The sequence below is a fragment of the Camelus ferus genome, chromosome 5 (genome assembly GCF_009834535.1).
Source record: "Camelus ferus isolate YT-003-E chromosome 5, BCGSAC_Cfer_1.0, whole genome shotgun sequence".
NCBI lineage: Eukaryota > Metazoa > Chordata > Mammalia > Artiodactyla > Camelidae > Camelus > Camelus ferus.
Genome location: NC_045700.1, coordinates 3,046,079 through 3,071,338, shown reverse-complemented (window position 1 = coordinate 3,071,338; position 25,260 = coordinate 3,046,079). Strand labels below are relative to the sequence as shown.

At 44.5% G+C, this 25,260-nt stretch overlaps 1 protein-coding gene across 1 annotated transcript in view; it reads right to left on the bottom strand.

Moving 5' to 3' along the window:
- The window catches only part of CNTNAP5 (contactin associated protein family member 5), a 735,160-nt gene that overhangs the window by 70,679 nt on the left and 639,221 nt on the right, over positions 1–25,260 (bottom strand).

Genomic DNA, 25,260 nt, shown 5'->3' with positions numbered 1-25,260 from the left:
TGGTACAGATCTTTGGCCCTGGGCGAGAAAAATAGATGATGGATAGCAGAATGTGGTACTTTTTAAAACCAGAAGTCAAAATATACATGTATATTTATATAATTTATAGTATATTTATAATATAAATATAATTTATAGTATATAATATAAATATAATACACATCTATGAATATGCATACACATGTATGTATATATGTATATTATATGAACAAACATGTATATATGTATGCATATTCACAGATATGTATTATATATTCATATATGATATATGTATTATGTATTCATATATATGTATTATTATAGATATACATACATAAATAGTGTATACAAAATGTGCATTGTGTTTATAATATAAAATTATAAATAATAATTAGATAATTGTTGTCATCATCCATCAAATTCTTAGCTTTTGCCACTTTTTTTATTGGCTACTCTCCCATGATTAAGAATTATGAGCAGCTGTAATATTTGTATGACTAGAAGTCTATTGTTTTCAAGAAAAAAAAAAAGGCATAGGTGAGAAAGAACAATGGGAATTCGAACTGAATTTGGTTTTCTCCCTGAGATGTTGCGGAAGTGTCACACCTAGGAATAGAAGAGCTATTGGAAGATGGGTAGGTGAATAAATGAGGCATAAGGTCTTTTGCTGGCTTGCCGGTCCTGCAGGCAGGCAGTTAATTCAGGGACTAGGACCAGCATGACCATAAAGGGACACAGGAGCACAGCCACCACCCGCCCCCGCCCCAGGCAGGCACCTCTCACGTCCTCCTTCCACCCAGGGCCAAACAGCTTCCCAGTTGTTCCCAGGGCTGCCACTATTCATCGGCGGGAGTCTCCACCTCTGGACAAGATAGTATTTTAAATGATCGCCATGACACTGCTTTCCTTGTGCCAACATTCACCGGGTGCCGAGACTGAGTGATGCGCCTGCCGACTCTCTGCCTCAGGCACCCTTCAGAGTGAACATCTCACCCAGGAGCCCCCTTCCGCGGATAAAACACACTAGCAACCTGCATCCTCCCAGCTCTGTGTCTATTCCTTTCAGTCAAACACCAAGCACCTGCGGGCAACACGCTTCTTCCTGTTTGCAAATGCAGCAGGCCACGAGCCGCCAACTGTTTGTGGCATTTTAGCAGGAACGTGGAAAATAACACACAGAGCTAGGAAGGAAAGGAACGACGGCTCCCAGATGCTTCTGGGGAAGGGCAGGGTCACTTGAGGAAAAGGACATCAGGACGGCCTGCTGACTGCCAGCCCTGGGGGTGCGGCCTGCTGTTACATCAGCAATGGTAACGACAGAAACGCATCTCCCTGTACCGGTTCCCTACTTTGCGGGAGACCCTCTGGCGGGACGTCCAATTCTGGACCCACCACTGCTGTCAGCCCACACAGCTGCCCTCTGTGGCGCTCTCGGTTATTACCAATGGCGACCCTGCGGTGCAGACATGTCCGTGGACTCTGGTCAGCCAGCTGGTCCAGGTCACAGATGGGATGCGTCCTGAAGTCTACCCGCTTCGCTACCCTACCTTCTTCAGTCTGATGGGGGCGCCAGAGAACAACGTGAGTGGGGACAGCGCTGGGCGCCTTCGTGAGTGGCGTCCGCTGACCTGCCCACGTTGCGTGGCTAGTCTGCAGGAAAGTCAGGGCTAAAACCCAAGTGCTTATTATACACGTTACTACTCTTTCTGCATTCAGTCTACAGGGCACGGGGTTAGAGCGGGGAAGGTCCTCGTCGTGGGGGAGGGTGTGAAGGTGGTAATGGGAGTTCCGGGGACCGCGGGTGCATCAGGGAGCCAAGCATTTGAGACTGGGCCCGCTTTAGAAGGTGATGCCTACACCGAACACAAGAGCTCATAAATAAATAACAAGGGACATCCAGATATCTGGGTGACAGTGATGCATACTCGCTCCTTTAGCTCTTAATCTGGTGTCTCAGGGAGCTTTCCCAGAAATACCCCTCAAGAAGAGGTTGGTTCCCAGCCTACTCCCTACCTGTGGGTATTGATTGCGGCGAGGGCAACCATTTAACCAGGGTGCCAGGAGCAGTGCCCAGTCGCACCTGTTATGAGCATGACATTATCATTAGCATTCCCTTTTACTGTTGGAAGGTTTCCTGCTTTGGGGGTAAATTATTGGTTGTACTACACATAGCATTTATGACAACATACTTGATTTTTTTTTAATGTTGTTTTTATTCTGCAAGACCATGAGCTCCTTGCGAACAGGAAGAGAGCTTTGGGCACATCTACATCCCCACATTTCAGGATGATGCGGGGAGCACAGAGGTACAGTGGGGGCTCAGTAAATATTGACTTGTTACTAATTAGAGTCTTCCTGAAATTTTCACCTAAGATGCACCTACCTCAGTTTCTGCTAAAGATCTATTTTTTTTTATTATTGAAAATTTCTCTCAGCAGGCAAACCACACACTGTCTTACAGAATCCCCCAGTACAGTTTCCCATTCTTTTAAATTCTCTTTTAGCAAATGCTCTAGAGATGAGTAAACATAACATCTGTATTTGCTATATAAAATCACAGATTTGGAATAAAATGACCCAGGATTTTCCCAGAAATCATTTGAGATGTTGATGTGTTGCTTGGACTTTATTGTCTGCAGCCTTATTTTTCCTTTCTCTCTCCCTTTCTCTCTTCCTTCCTTCCTCCTCTCCCTCCTTCCTTCCTTCCATCCTTCCTTCTTTCCTTCCTTTCCTCCCTCCCTCCCTTCCTTCTCTCTCTCTCTTTTTAAAGAAAGGGCTAAATAATTTTCAGATACAGAAATACTTTACAAAAATGACATTACCACATCTGGTTGGAAAGGGGCCACTAACCACATAATGTTTTCCACAAACAATCATGCAAAGGCAATCACGTTGATTCTTTAGATGGTTCGTGTTCCATAAATACACAGTAGTATGACTGTAATTATTTGTTTAATAGATTGCTTAAAATTGCCCATAATTCTAGTCTCAAACGATGAGGGGAGTTAAATAGGAAGATCTTGTAATGAAGAAAAGTGAAGAATCAAATTGAGAGACTCAGAGGCACGCACTTCTTTCTAAACCTAGAGAGGTCACCCCTATGTAAACTTCCCCACGCCAACCTAGCTGAGAAGAGGGTTGGGAAGGTGCACCCGGGCTAAGGTTCTGAGAGCTCACATTGGCCAGGAAAATACTTCGTGTTGAGCTCTGAGGCTGGAGATCATAGAACCAAGGGTCACAGAGGGGTAAGATCACATCAAAAGTCAAGCAGAGAGCCTGGTGTAAGTTAGGCTAAATGGATGGATAATAAGACTTGATCCAGATACTCGGCAGTGAGAGGAACGTCCAGGGTGGGAGGAGGAGTCAGTAGGTCTAGGGTGGAAACTGAGAGCCTGCGCTGCTCACAGGGTTCCTGGTGATGGAGATACTAGATACTGCTGGTCTGTGGACCAGACTTTGAATCTCAGGGACAGAGTCCGGAACCTCGGCTGGGTGTGGCGGTGCAAGTGCAGGGCGGTCTGTAGGACCAAACCCGATTCTCAGCGCAGGGTCTCCATCAGAATCACGTGGGTCCCTGGTTAAAATTCGACGTCCCCCAAACCTGGGATTCGGTTGGCTTGGGGCAGAACCAAGATGTTGCACTTCCAAGTGCCAACACTGCCTGGTGCGGGGACCACACCTAGGGAGCTCCTGCTGGGAGGGCGTTCCAGCCGCTCCTAAATTCCAGTGGTACCCGATAAAGTCCTGGGCCCAACTCATCTCATTCCCTGCCCACTTTTCTGAGTAAAGCACAAAAACGAAAAGCCAATTTAGGAGTTGTTTATTACACCACGCTCTGGAAATGGGGCCTTAAGGCAGTGATTTTTGGAAGTGTGGTCCCTGGACCAGCAGACTCAGCCTCCCCTGGGAATCTGAACAGAATGAGGACGAGGCCCCACTCTAGACGTATCAAGACTGGGGCCCATCGACCTGGGATTCAAGGAGCCCCAGAGGTGATTCTGACACCCACTAAAGTCTGGGAAGAAGTACCTTAGGGTGAAAGAAAACACAGGTGGGAGAGAGAGACGTAGGTGGATATCATGGCAAAATCAATGCGCTAGAAATTAGATGACCTGAGATCCAGGCCATGTGCTGCTTCCCTTTGGTTTTATGAGTCTGGGGAACCGCTTGGACTTTTTGTCTCAGTTTTCCTATCTATGAGTGGAGCAGACCCACGAGCCTTACTTCCTTACTCGGGTAATGAGGCAGGCTGTCCCATTTTCCTCAAATAACATATGTACACATCCTGTAAAAGGATTCTACACCCCTGCCCGAGGCTACGAGCTGGCAGTGCCCTAGCTGACATTGAGCTGACTCTCTGACTTGCCAAGGGCTGATGAGCAGAAGTTTTAAGAAGCACTGCCTGCTTCCACCAGGGTGTTTGCCCTTCGCCGCTCCTCCAAGACTAGAAAGTCCCAGAGGGAACCACTGCCTCAACCTGGGACTGACTGAGATGACACACAGGCAGCGAATCACACACGCTGACCCACCACCAGAGGATGAGGACTTGCTGTTGGGAGCCACTGGAGATTCGGGCTCCGTTAGATGTGACAGTAAATCAGACTCATGTGAGCAGAGCAACCAGATCAAAAGACACAATGCACGATGTAAAAGCTTGCTGATTCAGTATAAGGCGTGGCCATATTTCCAGGAGGATTACAAAGGCTGAAAGCTGGAAACCAGTCAATTTAAGGGCTTGCCCAATAGGACGTTCCTAACTGGACTTTGTCAATAAGCTTGATTCTCCTTGGGTGGCGCCCCTTTCCTTTCTCCCTTGTTTGTTCCCCTTTCCTCCTTCTATTTCTCCTACTGTCTTTGTATTGTCATTCCCCACCACCTTCCCCACCTGATATGAGGAGCAGGGTTGGGGATACAACCAGGAGAAGGAGGAGAGATGCTCCTGTCTTGGTTACTAATCAGACATTGGTTTAGACCTCATTCCAGAGTACCAAGCCATCATTCTCCCCAGGTATGATAAAATGGGCCCAAAGCACTGAAATCTCTATTCTAAATGGATACAATCCCAATTATTATAATGACGAAGCCTCCTAATTAAAAATGTCTCAACATTTGACATCACATCCACCTTCTGGGCAAGCAAACAAATGGACTAACGGCTCCATACAAGTTCCAGCAGATGATAGCTTGACTCTGGGTGTGTAACACACAACAGAGGAAAGGGAACACAGTACGGTCAGTGCACACTCATGGAGGTTCTAGGACTATCTAGATCTGCCCAGTTCCAGAAGAGGGAACCTTCTCTCTTCCAGGGCATTCCATTAGTTTACAAATCAGACAGGTATGTTTCTCTGAGGAATTAATGAAAGCAGCTGGTTTTCCCCTTTTCCTGTTTGCCCATTTCTGTCCCCTTCTGACCTTAAAAGAACCCAATTATAGAAATGAGATCACTAGATCCTGATTTGCCCTCTCCTGAATGCACACCATGCCTTACCTAACCTGTTGATTCTTTTCCTAGATTAAAAGAAGTAAGAATGAAGAATTAAGCAGTTAAAGAATGACTAGCTCTCTACCCCTGATAGCCCCTTTAGCGGTCCTGCAGGCAGATCTCATGGGCAGGATAACATCTGAAGAGAGAGTCAGCCCACCTGCATGCAATGGAGAAGATACAGAACCCAACCTCCTGCCTCAAGGATTCACTGAGATTCTCCTCCCACTTCCCTTTAAAAACTGTCATGGTTAAGCGAATCTTGGGAGTTGGTCTTTGGACATGAGTCCACCTTCTGCCCAGATTGCTGGATTTTCTAATTAAAGCACCTTTCCTTTCTACTGACACTTGCCTCTTGATTATTGGCTTTTGACTGGTGAGCAGCAGAACCTGAGTTTGGCAACATTAGGAAGATTAAGCTATTGCACTCACAGGCTAAAATCCCCACAAAGAGAGAGGGCTAATAAGTGAGGTAGAGCCTGTGTGGAAAAGCATGAGGACCAGGAAAATAAATGTCAAGAAAAGAACTCCTGGTAAATGTGCAGCTGTGTCAGGTGAGGCAGCACTGATGGGACACCTTTGTGTCATGGAGCATGGTGGTGAGAATGTTTTCTCTTGCTGTCTTTTCTCCTCCTGACTCTCTGTTTCTCAATTGACTTTTTTTTTTCACAGTTTTGCTGCTCTTCCTTCTTCTCATTCCTTTCATGTCTGTTTATGTTTCTTTCCCTTAATTTTATATTATCTAACCTGGTTCTCCCTGGAGCTAGAGGAGTAAGTCATGCAAACAAATCTCAGTTCATCAGGTCCTCAGACCAACTGCTACTTTAAATATAAATTTAAGCAGAACTCATAGACATAGAATACAAACTTGTGGTTGCCAAGGGGGCAGAGGGTGAGAAGGGACAGACTGGGATTTCAAAATGTAGAATAGATAAACAAGATTATACTGTATAGCACAGGGAATTATATACAATGTCTTATGGTAGCTCACAGAGAAAAAAATGTGACAATGAATATACATACGTTCATGTATAACTGAAAAATTGTGCTCTACGCTGGAATTTGACACAACATTGTAAAATGATTATAACCCAATAAAAATGTTTAAAAATAAATAAACAAATAAATTTAATTCTATGATGGGCTAGCTACCAATTTCATGTAAGTGCCTCATCCACAGCATCACCAATTGTTTACTGATTTTTAAAAAATAAAATGATGATGAAACTGTAATGGAATAGATGATTCAAATTTCCAGCACACCTCAAGTAATGGGGTCCAGCAGACCCATGTTGCCATTTTATTAGTTAGAAAAAAATGTACCTGTAGGAAACAGAAACCCCCTGCCGTGATGGTGGGGAATCTAGAATGACACATGGAAAAGCTAGAGGGAACTTCCAGTTATTCAATCAGCTGATTGAAATGGATTGAAGCTGATTGAGTGAAGCTGTGCTGAGCTCTGTCCTAGGTCCTGAAGATATAAAAACTCCAGAGCATACATTCTAGTTTTCATCACCAGCAACAAACAAATGCTATAGTAGACTATAATGTTAGGTAATAAGTTGGTGAAAAAACGTCAGGCAAAGAGAACAGCAGGGCCAGACTCGGACACAGTGTGGTCCTTATAAGCCCTACTCCCTGGGGCCATCACCTTGTAGTGTGTGGTCGGGTAAGGATGCTCAGATGCGATGACATTCACAGGGGCCTAAGTGAAACTGAACCACTTGGTGTCTGGTGAAGGAGGGTTGCAGGCAGAGAGAAAGTTAGTGAAATCTCAGTGCATCGGCCTGCTCCACATTCTAGAACAGGGAGGAGGCTAGGTGAGCCAAGCCCAGGAGAGAAGGTGGGAAAGCCTGGGGGTGAAGTCAGAGGCCAGACTGTCGAGGGCCTGTGGGACCCAGGAAGAAACCTCAGTTTCCTTCTGAGTGACAAGAAAGAAGTCACTGCATGGATTTGAGTAGAGGAGTGACAAGACTGGCCACCCACAGGACAAGAGCAGAGGGAGGAGGCCTGCTAGGGGGTGAGGGCAGCCAAGTAGGGAGAGTGATGATGGGAGCCCAGGGGCCTGGAGCAGTGCAGGAGGTCAGCAGTGCTTGGCTTCACAGTCCCTCCTGAAGCTGCAGATGACAGGATTGTCTGGGAATTCCTATACTGAAGATTCCTAGCATGAGCTCACTGCCAGTTTTAACCTAGGCAGGTGTCTCTGGGATCCCAACACTTAGTCATTCCAGAAGTCACTGTTGGTCAGTGGGGTCTGGATGAGGGACCTAAGGAGGCTAGAACACATTAAGTGTCTCACCTTATTTGAAAATCCAGAATCTTCTTTGGAGTAGATATTAGTTTCAGCTGGAGACACAGCCATCTCCTTAGCTTCTCTGTCACATTTTCCAACATAGAGACTCACATCTTAGCTATTTCTGTAGCCCAGGGCTTAGCACGAGTCTGACACAGTGATGGCCCCACAGAGGTGGGCACAGTGTGGGATCACTGGTGTCACCTAGGATGGCAGGTGCACGGTGATTATACAAGTGGACCAATTTTACTCACTTTGATCATTGTTTTCAAATTCTCTACAATGAACCCCCTTTTTGCCCCTATATTAAACCCTCCCACTGACTGCTTTCTACCCTTACAATACCACTGGTGCCTGGTCTGATTTCAGCAAGCCATAGACAGTTCCTGAGCTGAAAGGCACTAAGGAAACAGAAGTCCAATGAGACAAATTTGATTTTCTATGGCCAATACTTTGTATTTGTGTTTGGAAGTGGTATTTGGAAGTATTTTGAAAGTATGTATAGAATGAAACCATCATTCGGAGCTGTATTTGGGACAGTACTGATTCTGGGCACCGAACAGTCATCCAGGGAGTTTAACAGCCCTTTGGTATTTCATGCAACTGCACACATCACGTCAAAGGGTCCTTAAAAGTCACCAAGGCCAACCTCATGGTAAGGATCAGAAAACTAAGGTCCATGGAAAATAAGTGACTGATCTAAGGTTACCCAGGGACTTTGCTTTAATTTCTATTGAACCATGATATGTAATTCTACTTATGTTAAGAAAAGTGCACATATCATGAGGGTGATGCTCCATGTACTTTCACAGATGGACTGGCGTCCAGGTACAGGAAAAACATTCCAGCGCCCCAGAGGACCCCTCAGATACCCTTATCATCACTGTGCCCCAAGGTTAACCTGTCTTATGCTTTCTAATTGCATAGTGTAATGTTTCCTGATATGGAAATTTATAAAAGTGGAATCAAAAAGAATGTACATTTTTATGTCCGGTTTCTTTCAACATTAAGTCTGTGAGGTTTATCAATTTTGTTTTATGCTTATATAAACCGCTCATTCTTATTGCTTTGAGAAAATATAGAAGAGTACCAAATTTTTAATGACCAAGAACACTATAAATGTGGTAGGAAGACTCTAAGGTGGACCCCACATTCAAGCCCCCTATATAGCCCCGACCCTTAAGTGTCGGTGAGATCTGAGACTTGCTTTCAACACATGGACTATAGCAGAGGTGATGGGCTGTCACTTCTGTGATTACATTTTGGGATTCATCCATTTATATATATGCTGGTACACCCTTGCTGGCTTGAAGGAGCAGCTTTGATGGCCTATGGAGGGTACCATGTGGCCAGGAACCCTGGGCCACCTTTAGGAACTGACAGCAATGCCTACTCGACAACCAGCAAAACACCAGGAACTCAATCCTAAAACCCCAAGGAACTGAATTCTATCAACAACTCATGGAAGCTTAGAAGCAGATCTTTCCCCAGTGGAGACTGATGAGAACACAGCCCACCCGACACTGAACAGAAGATCCAGAGAAACAGCGCTTGGAATCTAGACCCAAGAGGCTGAGATACAAAGCAGGTGTTCTTGTAAGCCACTGAGTTAGTGGAAAGGTATTAGTTAGCAGTGGAAAACTCATTCAGGAACCCAGTTTCCTGGCTTTTTAGCACAGTGATTTTTATCCCTTTGTGCTGCTAAAAGTAGAGCAAACATCCCATAAACACCTCAACATTCTTTCTCTGTAACCCGTTTTCAACAAGAACCAATTTGGCAACCATAGATCATGAAGTACCTTAATCCTGGTTTCATAATTTAAAATATATATAACGTTTTAAAGGTCTCTTACCCTTTAAAAAGTCAATTATTAATTGGTGAGACACAAATGGGGAAACAAGCAGTAGAGACTAAGTTTGGGCATCTCGGGAAAACTTCTGGGAAGAAAGATCTTAGAGGAGGAAAAGAAAAGGAGGAGAGAAAACTGGGCTCGTATAATTCCATGGTGCTATTTTCAGCATGTATTTCCTATCGATGCTTCTTGAGCCCTTTGGAGCAATGCCAACCAGTGTGTGATGTGGACATAAGTCATTATCATCACAACACAGGTGCCTCACAGGAAGACGTGCCTGATGCAATACACTTGCCCGCAGGAGAAGAAAGCTCCCCGGCTCTGGGGAAATACACTTCTGATGGCCCATTTCTATTCCTTTTCTCTTTGTCTTTGATTTATTGCCTTTGCCCGGCTTCGGCATGACCCAGGCTTCAGCTTCCAGCACAAAATGATATTCCAGACTCTACTAAATATGTTTGTTAAGGACAAAGGCAGCCAACAAAATTAAACTGCCGGCACCAAGATCGGTGGTTATTTTCAGCTGGAGAAAGATTAGAGAGGATTATTACTTTATCAAAAAAAAAAAAAAATTCAGCCACGAAACTAGTGTTTATTTCTCAAGTTCCTTTGGCTGTGTGCTGCTGTATCTCCCACCTCGCACAGATTTGGTCTTTCATTGCCAATTTGTTGAAAAGCCTGACAAATGTCGGCAGCCTGTGTTTTAGGACACTCAAGCTTACTTAGTTATTGCTACAGAGAGCTGGAAATTAGGGCCCTCACAGGGGGTTACGTGTGCTGTTTCTTTGACTTTTATTGTTGTGCTTTTATTTCCACCATCAGGTGCTTCATCTTTAATCTCGTTTGTCTTTCTAGACGTCCCACCTACAGATGGCAACTCAGACAACTAAAAACCCAAGAGCATGACCATCAGAGAGCCAATGACTCCATCATATTTTTTTCTCTATCTTTTTTTTTTTTAAATTGAGTTACAATCAGTTTACAATGTTATGTCAATTTCAGATGTAGAGCACAATTTTCTTTTTTTTTTTTTAAGGCAGTATTTTATCTATTTCAAATTGCCTCCCTTTTAAGATGTTTTTCCTCAGAACCTCTAATATACTTGGAGAGGAAAAATACCTAACCAAATTAGAAATAAGAGGATAAGAGTAATCTGTTTTTACTATCTGCTGCTTTTTAAAGTATTTCTCCCATTTTAGCTTCATTCATGCTTTTAAGTAAATTTGTTATCCAATTTCATTTATTTCCCTTGATTCTTGACTGTGCTTTAGTGAACCGCAAAGATGAGACAGTGAACTCTTTTAAAGATGAACCATTAGAATATACTTCTAAAAAGGCCCTTTGCTTGAGAAGAAAATGTGTTCTATTGTCATTAAAAGCTCTCAAGCAATGTCACTGGAGAATGTTGTCTGTAATGGTGGCGCATTTATCACGTGCAGACATGGGGCCCCCGAATGGTGCTGGAGCAGCCCTGGTCCCTGAGTTAGTGTCATTGTGGGGGATCCGAGAAGTCAACAGAGGTTGTGAAAAGGTGTGTATCAGGCTGTTGCAGAAGTCCATTAAGAGAGCACTTAACATAGTCTTTGGAAGGGAACCAGGGGTGCTTCCCAGAAGTGACATTAAACTTAGACTTGAAGAAACAAGAGTTGGCCAGCAAAGAAGGAATGAAGGTGGGAAAGGAAAGCATGTTTCAAGGGAAGGTAAAAATATACAAAGACCCAGACGTGAAACAGAACATGATTTATTCAATAATCAGAGTGTAACTCAATACGGGTAGAGGGTCCAGTGAGGTGTGAGGATAATAAAAATTGAAACTTCATAGGAAAGCAAGAACCTGGAATTGCGGAGTTTGGAAATAAGCCCAAGGGCAGTGAGGAGCTATCAAAAATGAGTGGCATACCCATATATCTGAACTTTAAAAAGATCATCCTGGTCAGAATAGAGAATGAGTCAAAATGCACAGGCCTAAGGGTTGTGAGAAGTGTTGGAACACCTTTGCAATAATCTGATTCTGAGATTAGGGAGGTCAGAACGAGGCTAATGATCATAGTGGGAATGAAAAGAATCAGGACAGGTATAAAAGAGCCTGAGGAAGTAACTATGGTGCAATGCAAGGAGACGGAACACACCTTGGTGACTGATGGACTCTGGGGAGGCGAGGAAGAGGAAGACATGGGTGAGGCATCGTTCTGACTTGGGTAAACTGTAGAGCACTTCTTGAGAAAGGGGAAACTCAAGCAAGAGAATATCTGGCTCTGTGTGTGTGTGTGCGCGCACATGTGTGTGTGTGTTGGGAGGCAGGGTTAAGCTTGGGGTCAACTGGGGACACACGGAGTTGGGGGAGTCTATGGGACAGCCAGGCGAAGTTGGCTCAAACACTTAAGACAATTCTCTTAAAGTCACAAAGAATCTCCATGAGAGCTAACTGAAGTCATGAGAATGAATAATCCATCTCAGTGAGGGTTTGTCTTTCCTCCCCAAAAAAGCCAGAACCGCCACAAGAAAGCCAACATTGAAAGGGCAGGCTAGGGACACAGTACCCACAGTATTTTGTTATCGCGGCTCAGTCAGACGAAGGCAAAGCCCAGAGGAGATGATGCAAGCGGACGTGCCCCTTAGAGCATAAAGTCAAAGTCAGAGGAAGCACCCAGAAGCATTACTCACTCCATGAAGTGCATGGAAGTTAAGGTCTGAAACAGATCAGGCAATGGGGCCACTTCGTAGTAGTCTGGACATGGACCACTTAATAAAGTGAACTTAACCATCAAAGAAATAGAATCACTTGTTTCTGATTAAATTTATTTCATTTATTCTTCCATTTATTCACTGAAGGACTCAGTTCACTAATGGAAGCCATGGAAACGGGGTATCGTGTGCAACTGTGCAGATAAGCATCTGAGATGTCTTCAGCCGATAGCCTTTAAGTGCATCTATCGGTGAGGGGAAGGACCCGTTTTTCATCAGCTAAACTGTACACCTCTTTCTTTATATTCAAACAATGGATTTTTTCATGCTTTTAATGATTTCTTATGAACATTATACATCTTAAAAGTCAAATAGTGTAAAAAGGCTTAAGATGAGGAAGTCACCCCTTCCCCAACACTTCCTGTCCTTAACCTGCCTCCTCTTTTAGTTCTATTAGTTTTCTTGCTATTTTCCTTCAAATGTATTTTATTAAAAATATCACTATTTCTTGACTTACAAATTTCAGATATTATATTTTGCCTTCTGACATGGAGGAATTACCTTCCTCGGACCCTGTCCCCTATGCCTCTAATACAGGTATACCATGGTTTTAGACAGGTTGGTTTTCTGACATAAATATCCTTTGCTGGTATCTATTACTTGCAGGTTTTCTGTAAGAGTCCTCATGTTAAAACCCTCTGTCGGTATGCCTCATTCTAGGCCCAGTTTTCTCAGTCTCAAAGCTATTGACTTTTTGGGCCAGATAATTCTGTGTACTTGTGTGGGGTGGGGGCAGGGCGGTGACTGCGTTGAGTCTTTAAGATGTTTAACAGCATCTCAGCATCTCCACCTCCGGTCCACTATACACCAGTAGCCCTTCTCATCCTGACAACTACAGACGTCTCCTAACAGTGTCATGCACTCCCTGGGGGGGGGGGCAAATCCCGCCTATAGTTGAGAACCACTGGCCCTGACCATAGCCGTTATCCTGAAATTACCTTCCTGCTCTGCAGAGTGTGACCTATTTATTGGACCCCATATCTTTCTTTTGAAAATTCTGCTTCCTTTGGGTGAAGCACAGGGTGGCAGGCGGGTCCTATGATGGCCCCCGGATGACTCCTGCCTCCTAGTATTCATATGGAAGCTCCCCCCACATGCTACACTATGTTTCCGGGCTGAGTTTAGGCTCTAAAAGATTTTGATTTCTGCCTGAAGCACTCTCCTTTTGTGTATCTCTCTCTTGCTCACTTGCTCTCCCCTCCGCCTTCCTCCCTCCATCACTCCTTTCTCGGTTGGGGTGAAGCCAACTGACTTGTCTGCTGCAGCCCTGTCTTTGACTTGTCTTTGCAACTGACTTGACTCTGCAGTTTTGCAAAGTCTAAGAGCAAAGAGCGGAAAACTCTTGTCCACAGTCACACAACGGAGTTTGGAGGAAGGTGGTCCAGTCCCTTCTCTTCCCTGAAGGCCAGGCCAAGAGTCTGATTCCATGAGCGACCATGAGACCATGAGCCAGAATCATGCAGCCAAGCCCGTGCCGGACTCCTGACCTCTCACAGAACCACGTGAGGCTTTAGATGTTTGTAGTCTGAAGGTGCTCAATTCAGGGGTGATTCTTACATAACATTAGTTAACAAATACATTTGAATCATGTGGCATCTTAGTAAAGGTGCTTAGGAAGGTTGAAAGGATGACCTGAGATATCTCTGCCCTTTTATGTACAAATTCTTTTTATTTCTCCATGACACACAACTAATCACTTGATGCAGCGTAGAGTCCTAGTTTGAAACCCATTTTCCCTTAGAATTGTGAGGATGTTCTTCCATGATCTTCAAAGTGCCAGTGTTTCTGTTAAGAAATTGAATACTAGCCCGAGTCCTGATCCCATGTTTAGCAGATAAAGGATTTTGCCTTTGTGCATCTTCTGCTCACTGTGCTGTGGAGGATAGCACACTTTTAGATCAGATTTATTTCACTCTAGAAAGTGTTTTAAATCACATCTTTGCTCATGTCTCCACTCCATCTATTCTCTCTTTCTGTAAATCTTATTAGACATCAAAACGTGCTGTTCGACCCTCTGATTTTCTCTTCTGCTCTCATACTGTCTACTTTTTTTCTGTGATTTGCTCAGCTTCCTGGGAGATTTCTCAAATTGTATTTTCCAATTTTCCAGGTCCTTAAACGATTCCTCTGTTGCATTTTCAGAGTCCTTTCTTTCTCTTTGCTAGTTTTATTTTAAAGCACCATGTTCCTGCTTCGTGGTTTTATAGATTCCCCTACTTCTTCTTTTTACTGAAATATAGTTGACTGACAATGTCTCCTCCTTCTCTGAAGATGGTTTCAATGTTTTGTCTGCCTCCTGCCTTGTCCCTGTTTCCTTCAATTATCTGTGTTTGTTCACTTTGAGCTTCATCTTTCCTGTCGGAGGTTTTATGGGAGCATCTGATGGTCCTTGTTATCTGTTCGCACTTATGACTGAGGTGTTACAAACTGGACTGAAGATTCCACTGCGCAGGGGCTGAGTTTTTTCAATAGCTGGGCTTCACTCTCAGGTCATGATATGGGTAAACTTTTTTTTTAGGGAGCATCTCTAACATTTAGTTATTACACATATTCCTAATGGGGCTGTTCGGTTCTTCTACGAAAAAAATTCTTCATCTCTTGCATGGAGATGGAAAACTCTCACTCAAGGGCTCTCGAAAGAGGGCAAAAAATAATGCGAGGGGTCCCCAGCCCAGGGCACAGAGTGTCACTTTTTTGCTACCTTTAGTCTTTCTTCTCTCTCAACTCTTGACCCCACTGGGTCCAGTTCTTGTATGCTACAGAATAAACCTCTGGTCTCCTGAGATGGAAGAGGAAGGACTTGCTTACCTGGCTGGACATGGAAAAGTGGGTCTAGGGACAAGAGCTCCATGTAAAAGCTTCAGCCCACTTCCCCCAGCTCCATGTCTCAGCAGAGCCTCTCTGATGTACAAACAGCCCAAGTCTGAACCTCTCCCACGCCTTCGCAGAGACCTGAGGCAGCTTCTGCCTCCATCTGCTGCCCGATTTTCAAAACTGTTTTGAACCTCTAACCCATCCTGAGTTCTCTCTTTTGTTCTTTGTCTTCGTGAGTTCCTACCTTTTCTCTTGTAGTTTTTCACTTCTTTATGTCATCGTGGAGGAGTTTAAGAAGAGACTGACAATATATTGGCGCACTCATCCTCCATGTTTAAATAAATAAGAACATGCCTTGCTTATGTGTAATTTTTCTGAACCCCCCCAAATTTTGCGGAATTCTATTAATAATTATAAAATCACTTGTTTTGAGAAAGTAGCACCCCTCCCATGTGCTGTTTCATTTCAAAATTTCCACTGAAGAGTGGTCGCCATGTTTAGTTGGCTGGTCTCAGAGTGGGGGGCTCGAGCTGCACCCTACAACTTGCATCATAGGAATTGGCATCGAATGGTATTTTCTTTCCACCTGCTGGTCCTATGTGCCTCAGTACACAGCAAAGTACACTTTACCAAATATAAGAGCTATCTGGCAACCTCTTTTGTTGGCCATGCCTTTCTAAATATTCCAATGGGGTTTTAGAGCTCCTGGTATTTTGCCCCATCATTTTTGTCTGGTGCAATTCCCCCCCCGACCCCTTGATGGAGATGCTGGGGATTGAACTTAAGACCTCATGTGCACCAAGCATGCACTCTACCACTGAGCTCTATCCCCACCTCCTCGTCCATATTTTAAGTAGAGTTCCATCAGCAAGGCAGGCACTGTGAAGTGAGCATGGCATTCCTGACAGGCGCACAAAGTACCTGGAAGCCAGCACAAATACCAGAGAAGCCGACAGGTTCCACAGAGCTGTTCACACAGTAGAAGGAGGGTTCAGAGCAGCGAGCAGAAGAGTTCACAGCATGACAAGTGAGATGAGCGGGGCTGTTCAGCCTCACCGCTTCAGCTGTGTCTTCTTGAACAAGTCACTAACCTTTCTGTGCCTCAGTACCCTCATCTGTAAAATGGGGAAAAGTGGGTGCACACAACTCCACAGCCATTGTGTCAGAACTGAGCGAACGGGTGTAAGCAGGTGCTGGAAGCGCAGCTCGGCACACAAGGGGCACTTTGAAAGTGCTGGCTGCTGTCAGCTGTTTTCCGGCTGGGAGGTCAAGGGCAGAAACTTCCACTGCACTGCAAGGTGGAGACCGGGTCCTCCTTGTCCTCACGACTGCACAAGAATACGGCATCCTGTTTCCAGAGCCTTCACTTCTAAGCATCAAGAGGTCAAGCTTCTCATTATAGTGGAAGCTCATTATCAATATCTTTAAATGAAGAGAAACAATGACAATCCAGGGCCCACTTGCTGCACAGAAGGCAATTAACTGCACAGAGAACTGAACGAGCCCTGAGTGTGGGCTTCCTGCTGAGTTTGTCCCGCATCCCAAGACGTGAGTGTTTACAGGTCAAGTGGGCAAAGGAGAAGAGAAATGTCTTTTTTTTTTTTTTTTTCTGAGAAAAGCTTTTTTCACACAGACTTCAGCTACTTCCTTCATCCTGAAGCCTCTAATTAGAATTCTAATCCGTAAGGTAAATATGCCGCCCCCTGTTCTCTCCACAAGCTTGAAACAGGAACATCAAGGTGGCTCAGTTACCTGCCAGCTCTTTGGCCTGTTTGGCGATAACCCTTCTTTGTATTTATCCCACATCTTTCGTCTGAGCTCCCTCAGCCCCTCTGCACACGGGATCTCATTATCCTCAACACCAGCACAGCGAGACCCTTGACCCCTGCAATTATCCCCGATTCACACATGACGGAGCCCAGGTTGGCAGCACACGCCATCCCTCGTCTCAAAAACAACGAAGCCTAAGAACAGAGCAAAATTCTCCTGCTTCTCACTCTGCGGTTGTCAGCAACTGGCCTTGACGAGATGGCACAGGGTCGCTCAGTTCCTGGGAAATTTCTGAAGAGTTGTCTAAACTGGGAAAGTCCAAGCTGAGACGACCCAAAAGCCTTCAGAAAATACAACCGAAGTAAGCCAGCTCCACAGAGCCCCGCTGCCCAGATGGCACTGCCTCTCCCTGTGTATTACAGGTGACAGAATAGAATCTCAGGGAAAACATTTTTGAGGACATTAATACTCAATGAATAGAATGTATACTCATGACAATCTTCACTAAGGTATCTTTGGTGATCCACTGGGAGGAGCTGCTCTCTCTCCCCAATTTGGCCCTGCTGTCATCCTGTAAAGACTCTTCATGGAGTGTGTGAGGTGTTCCCACGCTTGCTGGGTCTGTATCTTCTCCTACTGGATTCAAAATACATCATTCAGTCCAAGAACACCAAAGCCAACTATGTGTAGGGTACTCTGCAAGATGCCAACATTACAAAGATCACTTATACATGGAAGCTGACCTCAGGAAACTTTCTGAAGCCAGCTACACCCTAGTCATGATTCTGAGCACACAGGACAAGATCTAGCTCATGACAGGCATCAGGGACTGAGTGCTTCATCCCCCTCAAATTCCTGTGCTGAAGCCCTAACCCCCCATGTGGCTATATTTGGAGATAGAGCCTCTAAAGAAGTACTTATAATCACATGAAGTTATATGGGTGGAGCATTGATCTAACAGGAAGATTTTATTTTTTTTTCAGAAGAGACACTGGAGAGCTCTCTCTCCCTCTCTAACTCCCCACCTCCCTCTTCAAACACCCACTGAGCAAAGGCCACAGGGAGAAAGTGCACCTGCAACCCAAGGAGGGGAACTCCCCCGAGACTCCGCCCCTGCTGGCACCTGGATCTCAGACTTTCCGTCCCCAGAACTGTGAGAAAACACACTTCCGTAGATCTAGGCGTCCAGTTTGTGACATTTTGTTATGGCAGCCCTGGCCAAGGAAGGCAGTAGGTATCAAATAGATGCTTGTAGAGTGCATTGAAATCTGTTTCTTTTGTCATTAGCCTTATTTCCATGGCAGTCTTTGATGTCTGCTCTTCACCTGGAAACTACCAATGGTGATTCGGGAGCCATTCTTTCCCTATTTTGGTTTCCTCGATGCCGCCTCACTCGCTCCACAGCCGAGAGGTTGGGGTTGGAGAAAGAGTTTGCCAAGTGCTTAACTGTCTCCGCAGCTGTGTCCTGCTGGGCCTGGCCTTGTGGCGAGCAGATCTCCCCAACTCTCCATCAGCCCTATTCTTGCATTCACTCTCTCTCTGTCTTTCCTTTAGAAACATCAGACAAGTTTCCCAAAGGTCTGGTTCAGAGGGTATTAGGGAAAGCCATTCTTTAAGTTATTTTTTTCCATTTCACATTTTTCTATATTACAAGCTGCTGTCCACGCCTAGTGACCGCAGCTGCAGTGCCAGGCGGACACCCTGTGTCTCATCTTCCGCCGTCCTCAGGCGAACGCCCTGCTCATTGGTGCCCTGCCTCTAGGAAAGGGGTGACTGGCATGTCGGCTGTGTATTCACATTTAATCCCAGTTATCCCAAACCTGGCGTTTTATATTCGTGATAACCCAAGCGTGCAGATCATTCATACTAGTTTATTATCATCAATAAGGCAACACAATGTGTTTTGTGCTTTACAGCCTACGGGGCACGTCCACTTGCACGATCTCATCTGAGCTTACTCTTAGCCTGACTGAGCTGCGATTTCAAAATGCTGTTGACTGAGTGACCCAAACAACGGAGTTTTACTTTCTCACAGTTCTGGAGGCCAGCAGAGCCAAGGTGCTGGCCAGTTCAGTATCTGGTGAGGGCTCTTCTCCTGGCTTGAAGTTGACCACCTGCTCACCGTGTTTCCACGTAACAGAGATGAGAGAGACAGAGAGAGAGAGAGAGAGAGAGACAGCAGTGGTGTCTGCAAGGACACTAGCCCTATCAGATCAGGGCTCCCTTATGATCTCATTTAACCTCGTTACCTTCTTACTCTAAATCCAGCACACTTGAATCAGGGGGTTAACCTATGAATTTTAGGGGGTCATGATTCAGTCCACAGTAACCTTCAAGGACCAGTGAGCACCCCACGAATGAACAGACCCACTACAGCAAAGAGTCGAGAACGATGCCCTGAACTCAGGCGTACCCATCATGGCTCCATCTCTCCTCTCAGACCCACCCCTTCGGCACGTGGACCAACTACGTGGAACTGGAGATGCCATCTGCTCCTGCCCACTGTCACTGTCCCTCCTCCAGAGGGAGAAGAGATCTCTCAAGGTCACAGTGTGTCACAGCCACGTTGTTGTGGGCTGGAGGAGACACCTGGCGTCCCCAAGCCAGAGAGGGCTGGAAAGCTCAGAAGTGTAAGAAGTGAACCGATTAAAACACAGTCTGGGAGATATCAAAAGACTTGGGGACTTTAAATTCAAAGCATCCAAGTGATGCTTGACACAAGCCCAGAGATGGAGGTGATCAGGGCTGATTAGGGCCAAGAAGACAAGCCTTCTGTGGCATGCTTCTCTTGGGCTATTTATCAACATTCCTGTTGCTCTGAGGAACCCCAGCACCTGCCAGGGTCAGAAGGTGGGTGGTGGGGACAGCAGGGAGCTTTGAAGCTCTCCTGGGAGAATCAGCCAAGGCAGGGAGGTTCTAGGGTCACCCTAGCCCAAGCTAGACACTGTTGAGGATTGCACTTGGAAGACACTCCCTCTCTGGCTTCCTCTTTATCCCCATCTCCCTGGAGCCAGTCTGTTCCAAATGTGAAGTGTCTGGGTTCATCATTATTCCTTCCAAGGTGTGTGCAATCACACAGGCAGACAGCGCATCTCATGAATGTATATATTGAGAAAAGACTGATAAAAAGAAAACGCTGAAGCAAAGTCAGACATGCCATTTGGTGCTGGAGGGCACCTGAGCAGCCACCAAGGGGAGGTGACCTGGGAACTCTGCTTGGATTTCGTACACAAGTGATTTCATCACAGATCGATGGTCTTAGAATTATCACATATTCTAAATTCAATTTTTTAAAATTTCTACCATGAAGAAGCCAAGAAGGACAGATGATGAGAGAGTAGAAAAGGGAATTGATTGGAATAAAATATATACATCTCAACAATGGGAATAAAAAAGGGAAAATGAGGACCAATCAAAGGAACAACTTATTTTATTAAAAAATATAGTATCTGCATAGAGAACACTGATTTATCTTTCATGGACCAACTCAAGGGTCACTATCTCCATGAAGACTTTTCTGAAGACTTTCCAGGAAGAACTGTTCACTGCAGCTAGAACAGACGTCTAGGCAAGCATCTCTGACACATTGTGGTCCTTATTTGTTTTGGATCTCTGTTCCCAGACTGATCTTAAAGGCAGGATAGGAGCCTGTCTATCTCTGTCTCTCTGGTCCATGAAATAGTGCCTGCTACACAGTAGATGCTCTGTGAATATTGGTTACAGATGAGCTTGAAGGCGATCTCCCTGGTACCATACAGAAGGCAGAGCCATCACTCAATAAGATGCTGAGAAAGTTAAGTGTGTCTTTAGAACATCTCCTTCTCTAGACCCTTTTCCTTCTTCAAATGCCCATTGTCCCCCAACTGCCATGCCTCTGAGAAGTTTCCTTTTGAGAGAGGATGGAAGGGGGCAGGGCACAACCATTGAAAGAATGACACAGAAACTATCACCAAGATGGCGGAAGATTCAACTCCCAGTAGACCCTGAGCTTCAGTATACGCTCACTGAAATATAATAGGTGCTAAATGGTCCTCCCACAGGTGCCAGGACAGTTCTGAGGCTGAACGTAAAAGGTCAAAAAGTGGGTAATGGCCCAGTTCCTGGAAATCCCACCCCCTTCCCCAAAGCAGCTGGAATAATCCTCCCACTTGCTAGCACATGAAGCTACCCAGCCCTTAAAAACTAAACATCCCAACGCCTCGTAGCCTCCCTGGCCTTCTGAGATGGCCTGCACTCACTCTGTCTATGGAGTGTGCATCTCTCTGAATAAATCTATCTTCACTCTTCTATGGCTTGAATTCCTTCCTGAGTGAAGCCAAGGACCCTCACTCGGCGGGGCACATCCCAGGGATTCAACCAAGACTTGGGACATAACCATTCATCCTCTGGCCCCATTTTTCTGTCTCACGTCTTCTGACTCTCTGACCCCAAAATGCCTTCCTTTCTGCCACTCTTTTTCTATCTGAGAAATTAAAACCATTGTTTTCCTTTAGGAAGAACCTGCTTTCATTTGCAAAGACAGCAGCCCCTCACCCTGAATGTCTCTAGTTGGAGAAAAGTCGAGAACAATGATAAAGGATGAAGAAGAATTCCAAGGCTGTTGCATCCAACCCAGCCAGGGAGAGACCCATCCGCATGGCTTTGAATCACACTGCTCTTGCTTCTCTGGCCTGCACATCCTTACTAAAGACATTTGCCAAGAATTCTGCTCAAGATTTACACAGTTCATCCACTTGCCCCCACGCCCTGGCTTCTTCACCCTGAGAACTGAAATTGGAGCCATCTTGTATAATGGGGCCATAGGCATTTTCTTCCTCTTGGGAAGAACAAAATAGACTCCTTTTAAGAGTGACCCTGTCCTCATAATTTCCACCAGACTCCCAAAAGTGTCTTAAATCAAAGTAAGGTAAAAAACTTGTACCAACAGAAAACTCTTACACCACCTCGGAGAGATGGGCATCAATCTCATCCTAAAACCACTTCCAGAGACTTTCCCAAGTTAACCTTTTACTGCCTTTGTTCTCCTGATCTTTTTTTTTTTTCAATCTGTAAATACTCTTCACTTCCATGAATGTTTTTAGAGGTACGTTTTCCACTAAAACGTACCAAAGTTAGTTGTATTCAAAATATTTCTAGCTTGTTACAATGCAGTGCCCCCATATTCGTCACTGGCAGCTAGGCAGGTGGCCTAATACTGTGAAACTTCTGCAACAAGTTGTAAGGAGACCAATTCTTAATCCCTCATAGAAGCATTTCCAAGTCTGCAAATGGAGCCCTTGCGGAAAGAAATATGAATGTAAGACTACACAGGAAGGAAATGGAGACTCACAAAAAATAAGATTTGGCAAGAAACTCAAAGATGATTTTTCTCTGCCAACCGCTGCTGGAATTCTCACTATAGTTTCTCCAACAAATCATCATTTAACTATTATTCAAAGACCCCTCTCATGACAAGGAATTCAGTGTCATACAAGGTATTTATGCTACTGCTATAATTCCTTAATTCTTAGCAGATGCATCCTTAATGTTAGGCAAAATCTAACTTCCAGCGAGATTGCTTGAGAAATCTGGGCAGCTGGTGTATCTAAATCATCTTCCAAAAACTGTAAGGTGGCTTTTGAGTCTCTTTTTCCTTATTGTGTTAAGACAGCACTGTATCCTGCGTCCCGTGTGTCTTTGTTGGTCTCCGCAGTTCCTGATAATGTGCAGCAAGACTAGTCATCACTCCGGCATTAAGGAAAGGAGGAATGACTGAGCGCACATCTTAGCCATGTTTCTGTGGTAGAAAGAGATGTCAGGAAAAGCCCCAGGATCCTAAATCACTGAGCCAGCCAGCACCACTATGAGCCAGGAGGGAAGGGGGCAGGGCATAGCCATTAAAGGAACGACACAGCCATTAGCACCAAGATGGCGGATGATTCGACTCCCAGTGGACTGTGAGCTTCAATATACACTCACTGGAATTCAATAGCAGCTACATGGCGCTCCTACAGGTGCCAGGACAGTTTCAAGACTACCCATAAAAAGGTCAAAAAGTGGGTGATGGCCCAGTCCTTGGGAATCCCAGCCCCTTCCCCAAAGTAGTTGGAACAGTCCTCCCACTTGTTAGCATATGAAGTTGCCGAGTTCATAAAAACTGACAACCCCCCGCACCTCATGGCCTTTCTCATTTCTGACTAAGATGGCCTGCATTCTGTCTACAGAGTGTGTATCTCTCTGAATAAGTCTACTTTAACTCAACTGTCACTCACTCTTGAATTATTTCCTGTGCAAAGCCAAGGACCCTCATGTGGGAGGGCACATCCCAGGGACTTGACTGAGACCTGGGACGTGACCATCCTCTCGCCCCACATTTTTCCTCTATCACTCCTACAACAAGTGTTCCCTAGAGCAACTGGGGCGGGGCGAGGTGGGCGGGAACAGTCAGTCTCTTGAGCTGAGTGAGGGGAGTGGGGGGCACTCTGTTACTACCAGCGCCTTGGAGCCCATTTCTTGTATCTTAGACGGAGCTGAAAGGCTGGTACTTCTACACTACCCCTGAGATCTAAGCTTAAACAAATTTGCAAGCCACACATATCTCCTTGCTTCTTGCTCCTAGTCAGGATTCAAAACATGTAAATGCCTATGGGGTCAGGTAGAGCTTTCAGTGAACTGAGACTTTAAAGTATAAGAAAATAGAGGATAAGGCAAAATTCAAGAAGGCCTTCCCAAAATAAGGAAAGGAAAGTTATTTAACTGGAGAATGTCATTCTAAGTGAAGTAAGCCAGAAAGGGAAAGAAAAATACCACATGCTATCACTTATATGTGGAATCTAAGATAAGAACAACAAAAGACAAACAAACTTATTTACAAACAGAAACAGACTCACAGACATAGAAAACAAACTTGTGGTTACCAGTGCAGAAGCGGGTGGGAAGGGATAAGTTGGGAGTTGGAGATTTGCAGATACTAACTACTATATATAAAATAGACAAACAGCAATTTATACTGTACAGCACAGGGAACTGTATTCAATATCTAGCAGTAACTTATGGTGAAAAAGAATATGAAAGCAAATGTATGTATGTTCCTATGTGACTGAAGCATTGTGCTGGACACCAGAAATTGACACAACATTGTAAACTGACTGTACTTCAATAAAAATATATAAAAAATATGCAATCTTTTGAAAAATAAATAACACTCTTAGTTTATCTCTTGTGGTTAAACATACCTACTAGACTTAGGAAGGGCGGATTGAATTCCCAAACTTCTCTTACTGGCTGTGGGATTGTAAACAAGATGTTTAATGCCTGTATGTCTTGGTTTCTGCAACTGTAAGATACTGATTATATTAACACCACTAATGACACAGCTCTGTACATTAATTAGAATGGTGTCCAGGGTAGAGTTTAAAATACATATGTTATAATATAACAAAGTATATGAAGTAATATACATGTAATCTGATATATTTTTATGATGCACTGTCTGTATCCATGAACACGAACCTACAGGTGCCAGTATGTCTGCAGAACCACACCCAAAAGATGCTTTGGGGGAAATCTTGCCTCTCAGTGCTCTGTAACCATCTTAACACAGTCCAAGCACATGAGAGCAGGATGAACTCCTTTAGAGGAAAGATCGCTGGGCTGATTACCAAGATACCTGGCTTCCGCTCCCAGCTGTGTCATGAATTAGCTGGCTGGCCTATGTGAATCAGTGAGTCCATGCCTCAGTGTCCTCAGCCATCCTTACTGACCTTTCAGAGACATTACAGGCGCCAGGTTTAAGAACTGACATGTTGATATACTGGTTCTAATCAGACAAAGGTCTGCTAATAAATAAGAGATCTAACTAATAACCCATAATGTTTTCCTTTTCTCTTATAGTCTTTCAAGACCAGTCTTGGAATGACCATTCATAATCCTAATCTCTCTAGATCCTTTTTTTCCCCTTCCCTTCCATGTTGCTTTTATTTTTTATTTTATTTAATTTTTTTGTTGGATGTATAGTCGATTTACAATGTTGTGTTAATTTCTGGTGTACAACACAGAGATTGAGTTATACACACATGTATATATAGATACAGATATATATAAACATATACATGTTTCTTTTCATATTCTTTTTCATTATAGGCTATTCCAAGGTATTGAATATAGTTCTCTGTGCTGTACAGTAAGACCTTTTTGTTTATTCATTTTACATATAGTAGTCAGTATCTACAAATCCTGAACTCCCAATTTATCCCTTCCCACTCCCTTCCCCTCCTGGTAACCATAAGTTTGTTTTCCATGTCTGAGAGTCTGTTTCTGTTTTGTAAAGTTCATGTTGCTTT